Source organism: Carcharodon carcharias, chromosome 20, assembly GCF_017639515.1.
Source record: "Carcharodon carcharias isolate sCarCar2 chromosome 20, sCarCar2.pri, whole genome shotgun sequence".
NCBI lineage: Eukaryota > Metazoa > Chordata > Chondrichthyes > Lamniformes > Lamnidae > Carcharodon > Carcharodon carcharias.
In genome coordinates this window covers 58075387-58095380 of record NC_054486.1, presented here as the reverse complement: position 1 = coordinate 58095380, position 19994 = coordinate 58075387, and the positions used below count along the sequence as shown (strand labels likewise).

The following is a 19994-nucleotide window of genomic DNA, read 5'->3' as shown; positions in this document are numbered from 1 at the left end:
TTTCCAGTTCCCTGGCCCCAACCGCTTCCTCTTCACCATGGACGTCCAATCCCTCTACACCTCCATCCCCCACCAGGATGGTCTGAGGGCCCTTAGCTTCTTCCTCGAACAGAGGCCCGAACAATCCCCATCCACCACTACTCTCCTCCGTCTGGCTGAACTTGTTCTCACGCTGAACAATTTCTCCTTCAACTCCTCTCACTTCCTCCAAATAAAAGGTGTGGCTATGGGTACCCGCATGGGCCCCAGCTATGCCTGTCTCTTTATGAGGTATGTGGAACATTCCTTGTTCCAGTCCTACTCCGGCCCCCTTCCACAACTCTTTCTCCGGTACATCGATGATTACTTCGGTGCCGCTTCATGCTCTCGTCGGGACTTGGAAAAATTTATTAATTTTGCTTCCAATCTCCACCCCTCCATCATTTTCACATGGTCCATCTCTGACACTTCCCTTCCCTTCCTTGACCTCTCTGTCTCAATCTCTGGTGATAGACTGTCCAACAATGTCCATTACAAACCCACCGACTCCCACAGCTATCTCGACTACAGCTCCTCACACCCCGCTTCCTCTAAGGACTCCATCCCATTCTCTCAGTTCCTTCGCCTCCGTCGCATCTGTTCCGATGATGCTACATTCAAAAACAGTTCCTCTGACATGTCCTCCTTCTTCCTTAACCGAGGTTTTCCACCCACGGTCGTTGACAGGGCCCTCAACCGTGTCCGGCCCATCTCCCGCGCATCCACCCTCACGCCTTCTCCTCCCTCCCAGAAACATGATAGGGTCCCCCTTGTCCTCACTTATCACCCCACCAGCCTCCGCATTCAAAGGATCATCCTCCACCATTTCCGCCAACTCCAGCATGATGCCACCACCAAACACATCTTCCATTCACCCCCCCTTATCGGCATTCCGTAGGGATCGCTCCCTCCGGGACACCCTGGTCCACTCCTCCATCACCCCCTACTCCTCAACCCCCTCCTATGGCACCACCCCATGCCCACGCAAAAGATGCAACACCTGCCCCTTCACTTCCTCTCTCCTCACCGTCCAAGGACCCAAACACTCCTTTCAAGTGAAGCAGCATTTCACTTGCATTTCCCCCAACTTAGTCTACTGCATTCGTTGCTCCCAATGTGGTCTCCTCTACATTGGAGAGACCAAACGTAAACTGGGCGACCGCTTTGCAGAACACCTGTGGTCTGTCCGCAAGAATGACCCAAACCTCCCTGTCGCTTGCCATCTTAACACTCCACCCTGCTCTCTTGCCCACATGTCTGTCCTTGGCTTGCTGCATTGTTCCAGTGAAGCCCAACGCAAACTGGAGGAACAACACCTCATCTTCCGACTAGGGACTTTACAGCCTTCCGGACTGAATATTGAATTCAACAACTTTAGGTCGTGAGCTCCCTCCCCCATCCCCACCCCCTTTCTGTTTCCCCCTTCCTTTTTTTTCCAATAAATTATAAAGATTTTCCTTTTCCCACCTATTTCCATGATATAAAAAAAAACCCCACTAGAGCTGTACCTTGAGTGCCCTACCATCCATTCTTAATTAGCACATTCGTTTAGATAATATCACCAACTTTAACTTTAACACCTATGTGTTCTATTGTACTATTGTCGTTGACATCTTTTGATGATCTGCTTCTATCACTGCTTATTTGTCCCTACAACCACACCACCCCCCTCCACCTCTCTGTCTCTCTATCCCTCCGCCCCCCACACACACACCTTAAACCAGCTTATATTTCAACTCTTTCTTGGACTCAAACTCAAGTTCTGTCGAAGGGTCATGAGGACTCGAAACGTCAACTCTTTTCTTCTCCGCCGATGTTGCCAGACCTGCTGAGTTTTTCCAGGTAATTCTGTTTTTGTTTTAGAAAGAGAGGGAGCCAGGCAAAGTAGCCTTCTTTCCTTAGCTTGTTCTCCAACAAAACTGCCTTCAAAACAAGCAGGTTCATGACTTAAGTTTCTTCCCTCTCTCCCATGTGACCGCTTTTTTTTCTTCCAGCTTTTCATTAATTAAAGTGCTTTGCAATTCAAACAAACAACTCCTTCTCAAGTACCATATAGATCAGGTGATTTCTCGGAAGAGGCCTGCTCACTTACAGTTCCAAGGTGAAATTACAACCTACTTTTTTAAAAAAAACCATGTTAGCATCCACATGTCCAGATTATGCCAAATCCTTCTATTTTGTAAAAGAAAGTTTTGAGAGATATGGTTCGAACAAAGTACATGTGCAGAAGAAACAAAGAGGCAATGCGTTATGGGCATTTTTCTCTCTCTCACTGATGGAAGCAAGAATTGGAAACATTCTAAGATCTGCTTATCTCTACGTAATATTGATCCTTACCTGAAATAACCATTTATAATAGGAGGCACTTAAGAGGAGAGTGCAGGATGCCTGGCAAGCTGCAATTTAGCTGGCACTGCAGATTACTAGACTGCACTAATCTTCATTCCTGTTTGCAGAATCTACTCTATATCTATATGTATTAAATTATGCTCATATCATTTAATTTACAAGACCAATTTTGAACTTGACACTCCATTTGTATGCTAGAATACAGTGTTGCAACACATATAAATGCAACAGCTTAATTCAGGCCATCTTTCCTATCCTTTCTATTGTGATATCAATTGTTGTGGCTCAGTTGGTAGCACACTTGCATCTGAGTTAGCAGGTTCTGGGGTTAAGCCCTATGTCTGGGCTTGAGTACAAAAATCAAGGTTGATACATCAGCACAGTATTGAGGGAGTACTGCACTGTCAGAGATAGTGACTTTTGGATGAGACCTTAAACCAAGGCTCCGTCTACCCTCTCAGGTGGACATAATAGATCCCCTGGCACTGTTTCGAAGAACAGCAGGGGAGTTATCCCTGGTGCCAATATTTAACCCTAAATCAACATCACAAAAACACACTGGTCAAAATCACACTGCTGTTTGTGGGAGCTTGCTTTGCGTAAACTGACTGCTGTGCTTCTTTCTTTACAACAGTGGCAACACTTCAAAAGTAATTAATTGGCTATAAAGCACTTTAAAATGTAGGGTGTTCATGAACGGTATTATATAAATGTAAATCTTTCTTTTGCAATATCTGTAAATTCTGTGTTTAATCATGATGTTTCCCCTGCTGAAGACTGCGGGATTGCCAAAAGTAAGGACAGAGCAGTTAAAGATTTTACATATTTTTCATATGGTTTAACAGATAAATGATAGATCTGGAACCTACAGCTGTAGGATTTTATGTTCCCGCTGAAGCCAATGAGGTTTAGAATGTCTTGCTGCATTTTACAGCCCCGTCCCCACCAAAGTAAAATTCTGCCCCATGGCTTTAATGTCTCCTGAGTGTACCTGGAGGATTATAGTAATTTATACTAGATTGCCGTCTTTAAATTTCAGAAGATCATCAACATGTTCAAAACAAAATTCTTATAAAAGGAAGGTAAGCCCAAGTTAGATTTTAGATTTAATGGTGTTGATTTACCTTTGATTACTAAAACATGTAAATAATGGTGATATATGCTCCTTTGAAAATCAGGTGAATTAAAAGGATGGCACTAACATTGAAATGCATTCAATCTTAATGGAGAAAATCTTCATAAAAAATAAAAGTGAGAATTTTATTTTAAAGAAGGAAGTTTAATGAATGTGACCCTCAGAAACAGTAAAGTATTAATAACAGAGTGTCTACCTGATTACTAGATTCCAAAATTAAAACCAAAGATTGAGTGAATGGTTACATAATATTATTTGCCCAATGACATTTTTAACACAAAGCAGCAAATTTTATTTTGAGCGTTTATTTGATTTATATCAGACACACCCATTTTGAATTGCATTGAGCTTTATAATTTTACTAAATTTGTCTTGTGATATTGCTCATGGATGGACAGAATGGGACAATGCAACCACTCAAACATGGAATGTGATAAAGGTATGAGATTAGGTTGAGTTTCAATAGAAAGGCAAAACAGAATAAGTGTATATGGATAGGAGAAACCATAACAACAGAGCAGAAAAAGTGGGTAGAGAAATAAAGTCACAAAACACTTTAAAATGCTGAAAATATTCCTTCCTGCCACTAACCCCCACTGGCCCCCACCCCACCCCCAAGCTGGGTGGTCTATCTAGGCAATAAAAATAACTTTTGCACCATCAGACCTCAATTCCCCCTTCATAATTTTCTAAACTCACCAGTGCAAAAATTAAACTTTGGTGTTCTTCTGATTTTTGATGGAATATTGAGCATAGCTGCAGCTTAAGCGATAACAAGTTTCAATCCCACTGCATTCCTGGTCCAGGAATTTCCTCGGTGCTGCTCCCACAACTTGTCAGAACTGTGGTGGGACCCTTGTTTGCAAGTATAGAGTGTTTCCACTGAACTTTCGGCAAAGTAACAGTTGCATAGCAAAAGCAACTCTGAGGAAATTCCCTGGCCTGCTGTAACTAATCTTTTTCGTGATTATGTCCTGTGGTTTCCAAATGTTTGAAATAATCACACTTTTAACCTCAAATGCTGAAGCTTCATCAAATATATTTCCCAACATGTGCTGCAGACTAATACGTTGTTAGTTTGATACACAGACTGTAGTGCAGCAGTGAGTGATATAGCACACTGGATACTTATGTATACATATGCATGAACATATAGTTCCTAAATCATATTGGTATAATATAAAAATATAGCATACCTTGTTCTTTAAAAAAGCCTCCAAAATATCAATATAACTGTTCTAATCATTAACTTCTTTATATTATGCCGAAACTAAAGAAGGCTAACTTTAATATTAAGCTGCACATCTTAAGAGTCTTTTATAGCTTGATTTCTTTTCTCAAAAAACATTATTCATGGTATTGCTTAGGTGGTAGGATGTAGTGCCTCTATTTCATGGATTTGGTAATTAACACTTTCAGTGATGTGTTGGCATGCTGCACAGGCAATGATGCATGCATTGTTCCAATGTTGTAGGAATGTACTTGATGTTATTGATGCTGATGTTGATGTTGCATTGCTTCTCAGTGATGTTGTTGGTGTTGATGACCTTTTCTGCTTTTTCAGCTCATGCGTAGGTCAAATATGGACTCTGTTCTTTCTCATTTGCTTACTCATTTTGGTCTCAATGATACATGACCTTGGAGTCTCAGCTTCACCAACAACTTTTGTTAGGTTACAGATTTTCATGATTGGATATTGTACATGCACAGTTTGCATTCTCAACAGTGCAGGCAAGGATTTGACCTGCTTGCTGAAGTTTTGACCCCCTTCTACCTGTGCATCAGTGAGTTGTCTTCCTCCTGGTCAATTGAGGGTGCATCCTTCTTGGCAAAGTTTTCTTGTGCTTTCTGGCATTGAGTAGCTTTGCAGGCAAATTTATGTCAGCCTTGTGAGGTGTAGCTTGGAGTGATATTAAGGCAAGGTTTGGGTCTTTCTTTGTGACTTAGCATTTCATGAGGGTTCTCTTGACTGCTGGATGAGTCTTTCTATAAAAATGTGTTCCCCTGGGTAATATGGTCATGATGTTGAACCTTCTGTTCAGCAAATGCCTTAAACTCTCTGGAGCTGAATTGGGTTCCATTATTATTTCAAAAATCCCCTACTCAGCAAACAGCTTGCACTGCTGGGATGATTGTTGTAGCTCTCAAATGTTTCATCTTTCTGATTAATGGGAACTTAGAGTAATAATCTGTTACTATGCGATGCCATTCGTAATTGTCTTGTGAATAAATGGGCTCACACAGTAATCCATGGTTTGGTGGTACTTCAGTAGCTACCATCTCTTTTTGCTGTGTATTTCTATACTTCTGGCATACACTGCATGTAGACACCATTCTTTCAATGTCTTTGTAGATGCCTATCCAATACACAGCTGACCTGGCTCTGAGCTTACACTTCTCCATTCCTATGTGGCCTTCATGTATCTTCTGAAAAAGTTCTTTCTGCATCATTTTGGGTAGAATGATTCTGGATCCAGCCAGCAGAACACCATCTTCTAGTGAGATGTCATCTCTGATAGACCAATACTACTGCATTGCTGTCTGTGTTTGCTCTATCTCATCAAGCCTTCCATGAATCTCTTGCTGAGAGAACATCTGCAACACTTCTTCACTGATATTGTCTCTAATTTGACGCAGTTTCTGTGGTGTGATGTTCAATGGGTGGTGAATCTTTACACCTAGATCTTTTATTTTGTTTTTCTCATGTGGTGAAAAGCAAGATGGGGCATCTGTTAGCACCATTTCTCTTCCTGGCTTGAGTTTCAGAGTGAAATCAACTCTGAAGCTTCAAGAGTAACCTCTGTAGTCTTGCTGGTGCTTTACATAGATTTTCCTTGTAGATCTGCTCCAATGGACGATGATCACTCTCCACTATGAGCTTTCTCCCATAGAGATATGTATGGAATTTCACACATCTATACACAATTGCCAAAAGCTTTCTTTTAATGTTGACCTATCTGGTCTGGGCTGATGTTAGAGCTTTGGATGCATATGCTAAGGGCTTTCCTTCTTGTACCAGGTCCATCCTCAATCCTTTTATAGAAGCAACCACCTGCAGAATGATAGGTTTCTTTTTGATGTAGTATGACAGACTTGTCTCCTTGCATACTGCTTATTTGAATTTGTTCTCATGTGGCTCTGATCACTGGTACTCAACATCCTCTCTCATCAGCTCTTAGGTTTGCTGTATGTTTTGACATGTTAGGTATAAAAGAACCCATGTGCTGAATCAAGCCTAGGGACAGAATATTTAGCTCAGCATGCGGGTGCACGCCCAACCCACTTGAGTGTAAAATAGTGCGTAATGATGTTGAGCGAGTGTCCTGACATCATTCTGTAGTTGTGCGATATTTCGGTTGGCGGGCACACGCGAAAGTCGGAAGCACGCCCGCTGACAATTAACAGGGCAATTAAGCCGATTAAAATTCCAATTGTCCCTGATTTTTCGTGATCTGTCCAACCTTACGGTTAGCGGACAGGCGAATCTGCCAAGCAGACTTTGCATTTTTGGTGAAACCTTATCCATGAAGTTTCCATTATTGAAAATGAAATACAAATGTTTGGACAGAATTTTCATCATATATATGTTGGGTAACTGATTCTGGTGCATGAACATTTTTTTCTGGATTTGTTTTATTGATTGTTTTTAAATTCTTCAGCTCCCTGAGGCAGTTCTCTGCCTTCAAGGAGCTTTAATTCTGCATTCCCCCACGCCCATGCTTACATCAGCGCCTGCCCTCCTCCCGCCCCCACCCTGGCAGCTCTAGCATTTCAGCGCATGTTTCATGCTGGCTGGCCGTTAATTGGCCAGACAGCATGAAATCGCTGTTGGGGGCTAATCACAGTCGGTTGCCCGGCTGCTCCCGGAGCCCACCGATTGCATACGCCTGCCGAATTAAAAATCCTGCCCGAGAAAACTTCTTAGGAATTTGTACTGTCCAAAGGGTGTAGTGAATGTCATCAACAGCAAAGATTCCTTGTCAAAATTCACATTCCAGTATCCATTTCTGGCATTGTTGACTGAAAGGTTTTTCCCTTACCAGTGTTGAAATAGGGCTGTGATTCCTCTTTATTGTTTGAAAAGGATCTTTGGGATTCAGGCAAATTCGTAGCCGTCCATTTGGCTTCTCTCTCATAAAAACGGAATTTACTCGATCTGTAGGCCCTGTGACTCTGTCAATTTCTCTACAACTCTTGGAGCTCTATTTCAAGATTTCCTTTCAACTCGAATTGGTACTTTACACGGTGGATGAATCACTGATTTCTTCTCTGGGTCTATGGTGATGTGATACTCAAAATCTCATAGTTATGTATACATACGCATGAACATTTGGTTCCTAAATAATATAACAAAATGTCATACGTAAGGCCATTGGGTTTGAATTTTCACAGGGAAGCAACCTGAATGTGATCCCCCAAAACACCAATGAAATCCTCAAATCCATTGCAATAAAAAATAATTTAACTTATTCAACCACCTTGAAGCAGTGAACTTGCTCATAGGCTTTTATTCAGTACCAGTTTTGAGTTGGAATTGTTAGCTTTTTTTGGGTTTGTGTCAGCTATTTTAGTGTTGTAGGTTGCTACACTTCTGCTCCATTCCCAAAACTGATATATCTCTGGCTTCCTTTGCCAGCTCAAGACTTCCTTCAAATTTTAGTTTAAGTTGCATTCATGCACAAGTGCTTTTCAGCATTGGGTTTTCTGGTGCCTGTTTACTACTGCCAGCCCAATCCAATTTTTTTTGCTGTTTGTTGCTTCCACAATGTGCTAGCGACCTGCTCAGACCAGAGTCTTCATTTTATACTGGAACTGAGATGATGGTGATGGTAAAAGCAACATTTTCAGCTGAATTTAGTGAATCAGTACTTTCCCTGCTGTGTACCAGCGTTTTCAGTTGCCAGTTCTGCCTGCCAAGGTTGGAAGCTACACCTGAAAGCTGACTGTATGCACAGTGTCTTGTAATTTCAGTGTCAACAGTCTGGTATCGGGAAGGATCTATCATCAACAGGTACTGGTCCAGCAATGGGTGTGGGACAACATCCTGCACTTTTGATTGATTTCCATGAAAAAGCAAAATGTCATCACATCATGTTGCTTCCTATAGTGCAAAATCAACAAAAGCCCAGTATATATACCTAGATCTTATGCTCTCTTAGTGGAAACTGTATTTAGCCGGCAAGCTCGTAGGTGCATTGGTTGAAATTGTGTTTTCAGATATAGCAGTGAAAGAAAATTTCTCTATGTACTTATTTAATTTGTTCCGATCCCTCTGCTCCACCATCCCCTGCCAGCCATTTAAAGACCTGTAGTGAAATTAATTCCATAATTTTTGTATTTTATTCTTCAGTCTATTGTGATAAACCTTCTGATTACAGGATAATATATTACATTTCAGTGTGCATCTGATTGATACATGATCTGCATTTTTACACATGGGCCTAGAAATACAATCACACAGCTAAAAAATCACATAAGCTTCCAGTATGGCAGACAAGCCACTCATGCTCATTATGAGCTGGAAACATGCTGCCCACATTTTTGATTGAGTTTCCCCATAAATATCCAGGGTGCAAACAGGAAATATGTAAAGCTGTGATTAATCTGTTAAAGTTAGGGTCCTGCTCTTGTGAGAGATCTCCTTTCCAATTTTGGTATGCCCTGTTTGTTGACTTGCCATGCACTAAACTCTCTCAGCAACAGAGCTACCAGGAAGGACCCTTCATCAGCACTTTTTTTTAACAAGATCATGCATTACAGCTTAGTTGCTGGTTCATCATTTAAGGCTGCTGACTTCTGGGTGTTTTTCCATTTGTTTCTGGATAGTTCTGTTTGTCTGCCAAGGAGAAGGTTTTGCTGGTGTCGCACTTTTCCTTGCTGTCTTATAAGCAGCTTGATGGCAGTTATGGATGCTCTGCTGGGTTACCTCATTATTGAAGGCTAGGAAATTGCAAAGAAGACAGCAGAGAGCATGAGCAGTAGCCATAAGAGGAAAGTGGAGGAGGGCACTGTGGAGGATGTCATTTGCATACGGAATATTGAGGGATCACTTCTCCTACATTAACCTAACTAAGGAGCAATGTAAAAAATACCTTTGCTTCATAAAAAGGCTGTCACTAAGCTGTGCTCAAACCCAACTGCAACTTAAACCTCATATCAGGATATGGACAGCACTGCCTCTGGCTGTCAAGGTCACTGTGGCTCTTAACTTCTACGCTCCACTGCAGTATCAGGCAGTCAATAAGGCTATCTACACAAGGAGGAACAACTGCATCTTGTTCTCCATTGACAAGGCAAAGCAGAATGATATTGTAAAAGGCTTTGCCTGCATGACAGGCTTCCTGAGATTGCAAAGTGTTATAGCCTGTACCCACATTGCCTTATATGCTCTTCATTAGCAGGCTGGCATTTTTATCAAATGAAAGTGAATCTACTTTCTTAAATTACATCTCGTTTGCAATGACAGTCAGGGCATATTGCAGGTCTGTGTCATCCTTTTTGATAGCGATTGTAACACTTTAATCCTGCACTATTCCTCTGTGTCACCTTTATTTCAGCCACATTGTTGTTAAAGGCTGGCTACTGGGCAATAAGAGCTATCTTCTTCCAATGCAGCTCATGCCTTCTGTCAGTAATAACTGCAGTGCTGGCTGACATCGAGAGACATAATGCCACAACAAACATGATTGAACAAGCAACCTACATGCTCAAGCAACACTGCCACATCCTGATTTGTTTCATAGGAGCTTTGCAGTACACTCCTCAGCAGCTATTCAGATTTGTGATATCTGCTGCATGCTACATAACATTGCAATAATGAGGGGCCAGCCTTTACCATTGTCTGGGTAACAAGATGTGCAGCAGGAGGGGGGAAGAGGAGCATCAGCATATCTGGCATAAACAGGTAGGAGTCCACTACATATACGTAAATGAAATTTGTGATGGGCAGTTAGGTCCCAGATGCCATTTTAGCCTTCACTCATGGTGCTATCACCAGTTCCTCTATTCATTGCCCCATAAAACATAGGGGCTACTAGTTTGGATGACAATTTCCAGTAAAATTGAAAGAGATGCTCAGCTGACCTCAGATTGAATGCTGGAAAGATTCAGGAGATATTTGTCTTTTATTACATTTTCTTTTGCTGAGACAATTCCAATGTGTTTTGTTGTTGCTATAGAATGGTTTCAACTTGCAAAGGGCTTCAGGCAATTCTATTTTTCAATCAAGGGGGTCCTTCTGGTAATTCAACTCTGATTAGAGGAAGAGAAAGTCACTCAGGAGGAAGGAGAATTGAGAGCTAGATCTGAAGCTACAAATAGAAGGGCATACACTTGCAGAAGTCCTTGCCTCCCAGCAGGGAGTATAGGCCTCGGATGACATATCTGCACTTCTCTGAGGACCAATGCATAAAAACTGTGCTTCTCTAAGGAGGCTGTCACAGTGTTGCATCCCCTCCTGCATCCAACCATCACAGATAGTATAACAAAAGCATCCCAGCCAAGGTAATTGCAATCCTCAACTTCTTTGCATCTGCTTAGAAGTTGTTATAGGCGATAAGTCAGCCTGTAGTTCTTGCTTATGTCAACCAGAGTAGACATTTTCATCATTTTCCACATGGACATTTGTAACTGTAGGATAGGGCTCTTTGGCCCTTGGAAAATCAGCCATACATTTAAAGTTGATGTTCCTTTCATTCACCTGTGTATGGACCATGCCAAATTGCATGAACTGTTTGGCCCTGCAATTAAGGTACTCAGGTACTGAATACATATGTGCATGGACAACTGGCTGGTGCTGCAATGAATATCTGTTGCTTCCTGAAGGAATCGATTGCATAAACATTTAAGGCAGTGGTAATCTTTTCCATCATGGTTAGAATCTCCTTGCAATGTAAAAATTTTTTAAAATCATTCTCAAGGCATAGGCACCTCTGGCAAAGCTGGCATTTATTGCTGATCTCTATCGATACAGCTGAATAGTTTGCTAGACCACTTAAGAGGGCAATTAAGAGTGAATGATGTTGGTGTAGGTCTGGAGTCAAGTATAGGCTAAAACAGGTAAGGTCAGCAGGTTTCCTTCCCTAAAGCACATTAGTGGATCAATTAGGCATTTATGATGATCTGACAGTTTGTTGGTCACTTTTTTTTAGCTATGTGCCAATGCATAAATGCTGATATGCGATTCATTTTTTAAAATGTATTCATTCATAGGATGTGGGTGTATGCCCAGAATTTATTGCCCATCATGAATTGCCCTTGAGAAGGTGGTGGTGAGCTATCTTCTTGAACTGCTGCAGTCCATGTGGTGCAAGAATTCCCATTGTATTGTTAAGTAGCGAGTTTTGGGAAATTCAGTTCCAGGAATGATGAAGGAACAGTGATATAGTTTCAAGTCAGGATGGTGTGTGGCTTGGAGAGGAACTTGCAGTTCCCATGCATCTGCTGCCTATGTCCATCTAGTTGGTATAGGTTCGGGGTTTGGCGATGCTATTGAAGAAGCTTTGGCAAGTTGCTGCAGTGAATCTTGCACCATGTTGGGACAGTGGTGGAGAGGTGAAAGTTTAAGGTGGTGGATGGGGTGCCAAGCAAGCTAACTTCTTTTTGTTACAGTTATGAAGTTATAAGATTATGTTTTGGGACTGTAGGCTGAATCTTATCTATGTCGGGTGGGCTGGGCGGGAGCGGGCAGGGGCGGGCGCGGAGCCGATCCCCACAGGCTATCAGCGGTGCGCCGCTTTTTTACGCTGCAGGCCAATTAAGGCCCGCCCAGAGTAATACATGTTCTGTGGCGCTCAGTGCTACCTGTATGGGCAGGGGGAGGAGGAAGAGTCGGGGCCTGCACTCTCTCGCGCAGTTGCGTAAAAAATCGCAGCAATCGCCCTGATGCACGAAGCGGCCTCAGGGAGATTAAGTACATAATGAAACTTTTCTATAAATTAAGGGAAAAATTATTTAGACATGTCCCCTTATGTGATAGTGTGACATGAGCAGGGACATGGTTTGTCAATTTAGCAAAATTTATTCAATTATTTTATAAAACCTTCAGGAAACCTCATCCTGCCCGTGAATGAGGTTTCCTGAAAAACGTGAAGGCTGCTTGGGCTCTTTGCTTGCCTGCCAACCTTAAGGTTGGATGGGCAGCATCGTCAACAACGTTAATTGCTTTTTTAATGGCCTTAATGGGCCATTGACAGTTCAGCGGCTGCGCAGCCACCTCCAGCATGCACGCCCAATGTAATCACACGTCATTTTATGCGTGGGTGTCTTGGTCCCGCCCCCCGCATGCCAATGGCAATATTCTGCCCTGTGTCTTTAAACTTAGTGCAAAATGAAGGTGGTCATGTAACTTGTGCTGAAATCTGCCTGACAACAGGTCTGGATGATGTGGCTGCTAAAGATGAATGGAAAACCTAGATTGGTTTACTGAGAAAAAGTCCAAGGTATTCATGTGTACAGGAGTGGGGAAATGCAGCTGTAAGCCAATGGACAGGCTGTGAGTCTCCAAGTCCCAGGGAAGTGTTAGGAATATTAGGTTGTAAAAGGGTATACTTTGAACTGTCTGTTTGATTCCAGGATAGGATAGAGTTGGGGTCTAAAAAAATAGCTAATCAGCATTTCAACCTGGAAACAAGGCTCCTGTGATCCACATTGCCATAGGGAAGGGTGCAGAAGCAGCCATTGTAAAGATTGAGTTACAAGCCTTCCTAAAATATCACTGAATATCATAGGTTAGCCTGATGGGGTCTGGAAGCGAGAGGATAGCTAATGGTTGAAAGTCTTTATGGTTCACTGCACTGAAATGCATGTGGGAAGCTTGTGCTCAGATCGAAAAGGCCAAATTTGTGAGGAGTTTAAACAAAGGTAGAACATTTGCCTTGATTGTGCAATAGGAAAGATCTCCAGTAACAGTCTCAGCATGAAGTACAGTTCGGTGGTTAGAAGTTACCAGGCTGAGAAAGGAAAAGAACAGAAATAAACCCTTGGGAGATAAAATCATCTTGGACTGTTTTCTGGAGAATTGAATGACCACTTAAAGGATATTGTGACGTATACATGTGAAGCATGCTTTTTCAGTTGTGCTAAAAATAAGAGGGTATTCCATTCTGTGATTTACAATATTAGTTGTCTACAACTAATTGTTTCCTGAAAAACGCAAAAGCTGCTTGGGCTCTTCGCTTGCCTTGTTTAGTCATACTTTTGTTTTAGTCTTTTGTTACAGTAAATGTCTTAAATGGTGAGATCTTGTGTCATCATTTCAGCTATTTTTGAATTTCTTTTTAAAAGTTATGAGTCTCTAGGGAGATCATAACGCTTTATCTTGGATGATGTTGAGCATCTTGAGTGTTGTTGGAACTGCACACATCCAGGAAAGTATCCCAGCATACTCCTGGCTTGTGCCTTGTAAGTTGTGGAAAGGCTTTGAGGAGTCAGTAGGTGTAGAATTCCCAGCCACTGTCATGCTCTTGTGGCAACAGTATTTATGTGTCTTACTCATTTAAGTTTCTGGTAAATGGAGGCCCCCAGAATATTGATGGTGGGGGATTTAACAATGGCAATGCCATTGAATGTCAAGGAGAGATGGTTAGATTCCCTCTGGCTGGAGATGGTCATTGTCTGCCACTAACGTTGCATAAATGTTAGTAGCCACTTGTCAGCCCAAACCAGGATGTTCTTCAGGTCTTGCTGCCTGAAGGCATGGACTGCTTCATTATCTGAGGAACTGGGAACTGTGCAATCATCATGAACATTAGGACTTCTGGCCATATGCTGGAGGGGAGGTCATTGATTAGGCAGCTGAAAATGATTGGGCCTAGGACGTTACCATAAGGAAATGCTGCAACAATGACTTTGGGCTGAGGTGATTGGCCTCCAACAACCATCTTCTTGTGGTAGTTATAATTCCACCCAGTGGAGAGTTCCCCTCAGATTCCTACTGACTTCAATCTTACTTCAGCTCCTGATGTCACCGTCGATCAAATGTTGCTTTGATGTCAAGGGCAGTCACCATCACCATACCTCAGGAATTCAGCTCTTTTGTCCATGTTTGGACCAAGGCTGTAATGAAGTTTGGAACTGAGTGGTTCTGGTTGAACCCAAACTGAGCATAGGTGAGCAGGTTGCTTGTAAGTGCTCATTGGTTTAGGATCATTTGTACTGAAGTAATTTGGCTATGAGTTCATTAAGTGTATAGATATTGCATTTGATGCCTTTGATGTGCCACAGCATTGCTATCTCAAATTATACACAATTATCTAGAAACTAATCTGCCTGGGGCTTAGAATTCCATTAGGGTCCAGTTTCCATTTCTTTGTAGAAATTGAGTTATGTGGTCATCTCAAGACAACGATGCCATTTTGTTGCATTTCAATTTACTGGGGTAATGTTGTAAAACGAGTCTATGAAACAGAAGCTATCGCTTAATGTAATTACAGAAAATTACCTCGGCAAACATCCTTTGAATATTGAGGGTATGTTACTATATTTATTGATTTTACTTTAATTTGTTTGAGAAATTATGTAGCAAATTGACCAGCATTGAGCAAATACTCTTTTGTTCGATTGGCTTCTATTATTTGAAAAGTAACGGGAAATGTAGAAGCTTTTTCAATTTAACTTGAAACATATGGACCATGTAGTTTGTTTATTACAGTAGTTTACAAACTATTTAAACCTGAAATATAGACAAAACATTGTGCCAAGAAGTGTTCAACGGATAAATGTATTTTCCAATGTTTGTGAAAACTATTACAAATGTTCATAATTATTACACGTACATTGCCTATTATCTATCACAATCGAGTGTTTGAATAAAAGACTCGCATTTATATGCATACGATACGATAAGTCAGTGAATCGACAGATCTTTCAAACTAGTTGTGGTCGTTGGTTTCGACCACCTCTATTTAGCTTTTAAAACAAACCTTAAATCACAAAAGTGTCAGCAAATAATTTATTTGGATCGAACCAATGCCCAGTTTGCAAAAAAAAGTTAGAACACATTTTAACCGCTAATTTAAACATGCTGTTGGTATAAACAACCGTGGATTCCTGAGATACATATTATATTACACTCTTGTGGAAGATCTGTATATTCGATCTTTGACACACGTGTAATAAAAGCCATATGGCTCCTTGTGTCCTCAGTTTTGCCCCAGCCTAGAGTTGTTCACAGAGGAAACCTTTCTACCTGACTGTATCCAAATAGACCTTTGTCCTATGGCCATGAACACAAATTTAACATAGGCGGTCTTCAGGAGACCGTTTAGAAAGATAAAAGTAAAGTACTGCGGATGCTGGAAATCTGAAATAAAAACAGAAAATGCTGTAAAAATTCAGATCTGGCAGCATCTGTGAAGAGACTCTCTGTTTCCCTCTCCACAGATGCTGCCAGACCTGCTGAATTTTTACAGCATTTTCTATTTTTATAACGTTTAGAAAGATCTGGCTATTTTGATGAATTTGAAATGCACATCCTCAGTAAACTAAAAGGAAACATTAGCTTGACCTTGGCAATAATTAACTTTAAAGCGTTCACATGCCAGTAGAAAGTATGAGCGATGATCCATTTATTGACATACAACGACAAATGTTCAGGGTTTAGATAAGGCGTGACGCCAGTAAGCGATTATGGAACCAAAATTTTAAAACATAAGAATATGTTTTGCTTTTAGCAGAGAGCCTGCTGCAGTTTCAAGTGAATTTTCACTGTGCAGCTCCAAGGGTACAGAATGCAGCACCCTCAGCAAAAACCTGTCGCCTGCGCCAGGTGTGAGGCTCGTGGACCTCGCATAGTCCGGGACATGAACCAAGCAGCGCACGTGAACCGCATTGCAACCAGTGCCTGAGCAGAGCCTCCAGCACCCAGCCAATGCGAGCAGCGATACCATCAGCAGCCCGCACCTTATCTACAACCAATAGCTACGGGTTTTGCAGATGAAGATGTCGTTGCTTGCCCCTGGGAATTGTAGTTCTGTCCGATTGGCTGTTCCCCTGCGTCAAACCCGCGCCCACAGACGAACTACAATTCCCAAGGTGCAGCGCGCCCACCACGGCACATGCGCACGAAGCCCACTGCTGTCTTCGGTGGGGTGAAACAGGATGATGTCACCTGCAGTGAGAGGAAATTGTTAAACTGAATCCTTTTGTAAAGAAGAAAGAGGGGAAAAAATATGGACGTTGCTGTACGGATGGATGGAATTTGTTGGTGAGCAATTTCTGTTGTTGTTTTCTTCCCCCCCCCAAGGGAAGGTGACATTTGCGGCTGGGGTTCTTTATTCTGTTGGCCGCTTTCATCAGGGGAAAGTGTGTGGAAAATGTTCAGGTTAGTGCAGGGCTGTGGGTGGGACCGGGACCCCTGTGTCTGCGAGGTATTGTCAGGCCAGTCTGTTACTCTCTGCAACAAAAGGAAACGCCGGGAGTTTGCAGGCTTGTCTCCAGTCAGCCTCTACACTCACTCTGCCTTTCACCGATGGGGAGGCTTTTTAACCCGAGTGCCCAAATCCCACCCATTTGCAGCTGTTACTTTCATGTCTGGAGAGGAGTTCGGGGGGGATTTGATGCCGGAGAAGCAGCGAAGAATGTCTCAGTTGTTCGGCTGATTTTCTTCTTCTGGTTCACGGAATTAAAATGCCAAGCCCACATGTCAGAAATCATTAATCTTTCCCAGCTCCATCCTGCGCTTCATCTTTTGTTTGTCAGCCTTGTGGCTGCTGCTTTTTTTGTTAAGGTGAGGTTGAAGACGGTGGGGTAGGAGGTGGCTTTACTTTTTTAATGGTCTGTGAAATGGCTTAGATAAAATGGCAATAATATAAAGCAAGTTATAATTAATTACTACTGAATGTTTAAAGATTGCGGCGTGCTGCTATTTAAATATTCCCGATTCGGGAGACCTAGGGATTGGGGACTGGGGACTGGAATTTGATGAAGGCAAATCACCTGTAAAGGGATTCCATGTTTCTGTTCATAGTAGTCTGCCTCCACCCTTCTATGTGTGGTACCGAATAGAAATGGTATATTTAAAACGGCTGGAAGCTGCGAGGGTTTGCTTCGTAGTTTCAGTGTGGGCTCTGACCTGGGATCATACGAGTGGACTCATCATTTGAACTTTGTCAGACTGGCATGTAACAACATTGAGGAATCGAGAGTCGGGAAAACACTTGCATCCAATCTACCTCCACTAGAAATGTATGTATAAGTCCGCCAGTCTTACCATGCGATTTGGGAGGAGGGCAATATTAGGGACAGAATTGCTGCAGTTAAATATGAGTGGGAGGCGTACACTCTAAACTGAGTGAGGGAGCCTGGCGAGGATTGATGTGTGTAAGTGTGTGTACTGCGATCAGATATGTGTTTGGATTATGTGATAGAATGGTAATTTTGGGTGTGTCCGATTTGTGCGTGAGGTCACTAGAGGAAAAGGTTTAACAGGATCAATAGGCATAGTTTCGTAAAAGGCAGAAGAATATGCTACAGAAAATAGGTGGGCGTACTGACTTTCATTCCTTCATAACTGTATCAGAGTCTATTCGGATGACCAGGATTGAATTGGAGGCTATGAACACAGGCTGCGATTTTACAATTCGGGCGTGGGCGAACTCTTCCGTCTACATCGACAGATGTTTTGGGTGAAGGTTGTTTACCTTGGTACGAAGAACAATGTTAGATCAGTCAACACCGAACAACACACTTCTGTGAATATACAAAGCTTTTAAAGCAATCTAGACATTTTTAAGCAAACGATCACAGCATAAATTAATGCATTGTTGGGGTTACTTAAGGGCATTTGAAGATTTTAACCTCTACAATAATTGATCAGAACTTTGGAATCGAAACTGCTTGTTTGCAAAACTTGTTGTTATTTCTTGTTAAAGGGATAAGTAAAATTTCCATCAGTTGAATCCCAGGGGATCCACTTCCAAATTCGTGTTAAGCGGAGCTTCCTGATAGCCCAGGAGGTCCCATCCCCAAATGAATGCACCTCTATGTAACCAGATATGCCTACAAACGTGGTCTATGTATAAACAACAGATCCAAATGAAAACGCAGTAAATGTGTGGAAAAAGTCTAAATTCAAGTTGATCACACCTTGCCACGACCTGACCTTGCAAGAGGTTGGGATTTAGCTCTGGGAAAAACTCCATAATCTTCTTCTGTTTAGTATGTTGTTTTCAGACCAGCAAGATACAGTTGTCACGTCTACAGTGAAGCCAAACATGTTTTTGTGCTGCAGCACGAAATCCCGGAGCATCTCTACAACCTTTGTGGCATCGGCTAGGGTAACAGGTGGGTGAGCGGGTGGGCAGTCATCTCGAACTCTTCAGGGTCATTTGGTCTCCTTGGTTGAAGAATGTACTGCATCTAAGATGGCATCATGTCAGTTCTGTCATGCATCGTACACCTCTGGGTAAGTTTCCATGGCTGTCTCTGCTGGAATTTCCATGCTGGCCTCCTGCAGCCAAGCAAAAAGTGCTTCATCATTGGGTTGGTTGGCCTCGCCCTGCTCCTCCTTGTTCTCGACATCTAACGCAGTCGTAACCTGTTTGAACCCTGTGTGGTGGAAGCAGTTGGCAGTTGTGGCTTCCATTACCATCTTCCACACCTCCATCATGAACATGGCCTCTAGAACAACTGGATTGTACTCCTCATTGATGTCCTCTGACCTGATAGATCAGGTGTTGTTGGTAATAGGCTTCTTTCAGGTTCCTAATCATCCCTTGATCCGTTGGTTGGAATTTGGCTATGGTGTTAGGAGGCAAGAATATCAGCTTGACGCTCTTGATGTTGGAGTGTGTGGGATGGTTGTCTATAATGATGACAACCTTCTTTTTCTTTCGTTGATATGTTTTGTTCGCTTTGCTAATCCATGCATCAAAAATGCTGGAGGCCATCCAGGTGGTTTTGTTGGCCTTGTACTGCGTGGGTAGTATCTTGATGCTCGCAAAGCAATGTGGCTTCTTGGATTTCCCTATCACAAAAAGTGGCAGCTTCATGCTGATGCAGACCATAACATTAACGCATTCCTTGCTCTGCTTTCTTTCTCTCCGATCAACAACACTTTTTTAACTTTCTCCACAGGTTTAGCCATATTCCCAGGCTTTGCACATTCTGTTACAGGGAGATCTCTGTCAAATGATGGCTTGCCCAGCACTCCATAATTTTGTGCTCGTGTAGTCTAACTCTGCTCTGGTCGGCACAATCATATGACAAGTTTAGAGAAATTCGGTTAATCTGGAGCTACCAGTGCAGAATTTGGCTTATAACAGACATCGTTCTAAGAGATTTGCTTTTCTGCTGGCAGAGATGGTTGGCGACTTTGACATAACTGGAATTTTGTGTTATCCGAGTTTGACTCATTGTGATTTCACTGTGATGTAATATTACAAATTGTCCCGTCATTCTAAATGTTGACAATGTGTAGGGTTCTTACACCTTTTTGACAAATCACCTTAAATGTTACAGATTAGTTTTCACCCACTATATCTTTTAGAAATAT

The 19994-nt window shown here is 42.2% G+C and overlaps 1 protein-coding gene across 2 annotated transcripts in view; it reads left to right on the top strand.

Moving 5' to 3' along the window:
• Positions 1 to 16574: 16574 nt before the first annotated feature.
• Positions 16575 to 19994, top strand: part of daam1a (dishevelled associated activator of morphogenesis 1a) — a 202813-nt gene continuing 199393 nt past the window's right edge. The window contains exon 1 of one of the 2 annotated variants that reach the window (XM_041214678.1): positions 16575 to 16706. The gene's annotated coding sequence lies outside the window, so the exon portion shown is untranslated. Of the gene's footprint in view, positions 16707 to 18122; positions 18146 to 19994 lie in introns of those variants that run through there. The other variant, XM_041214682.1, reaches the window with a different exon arrangement.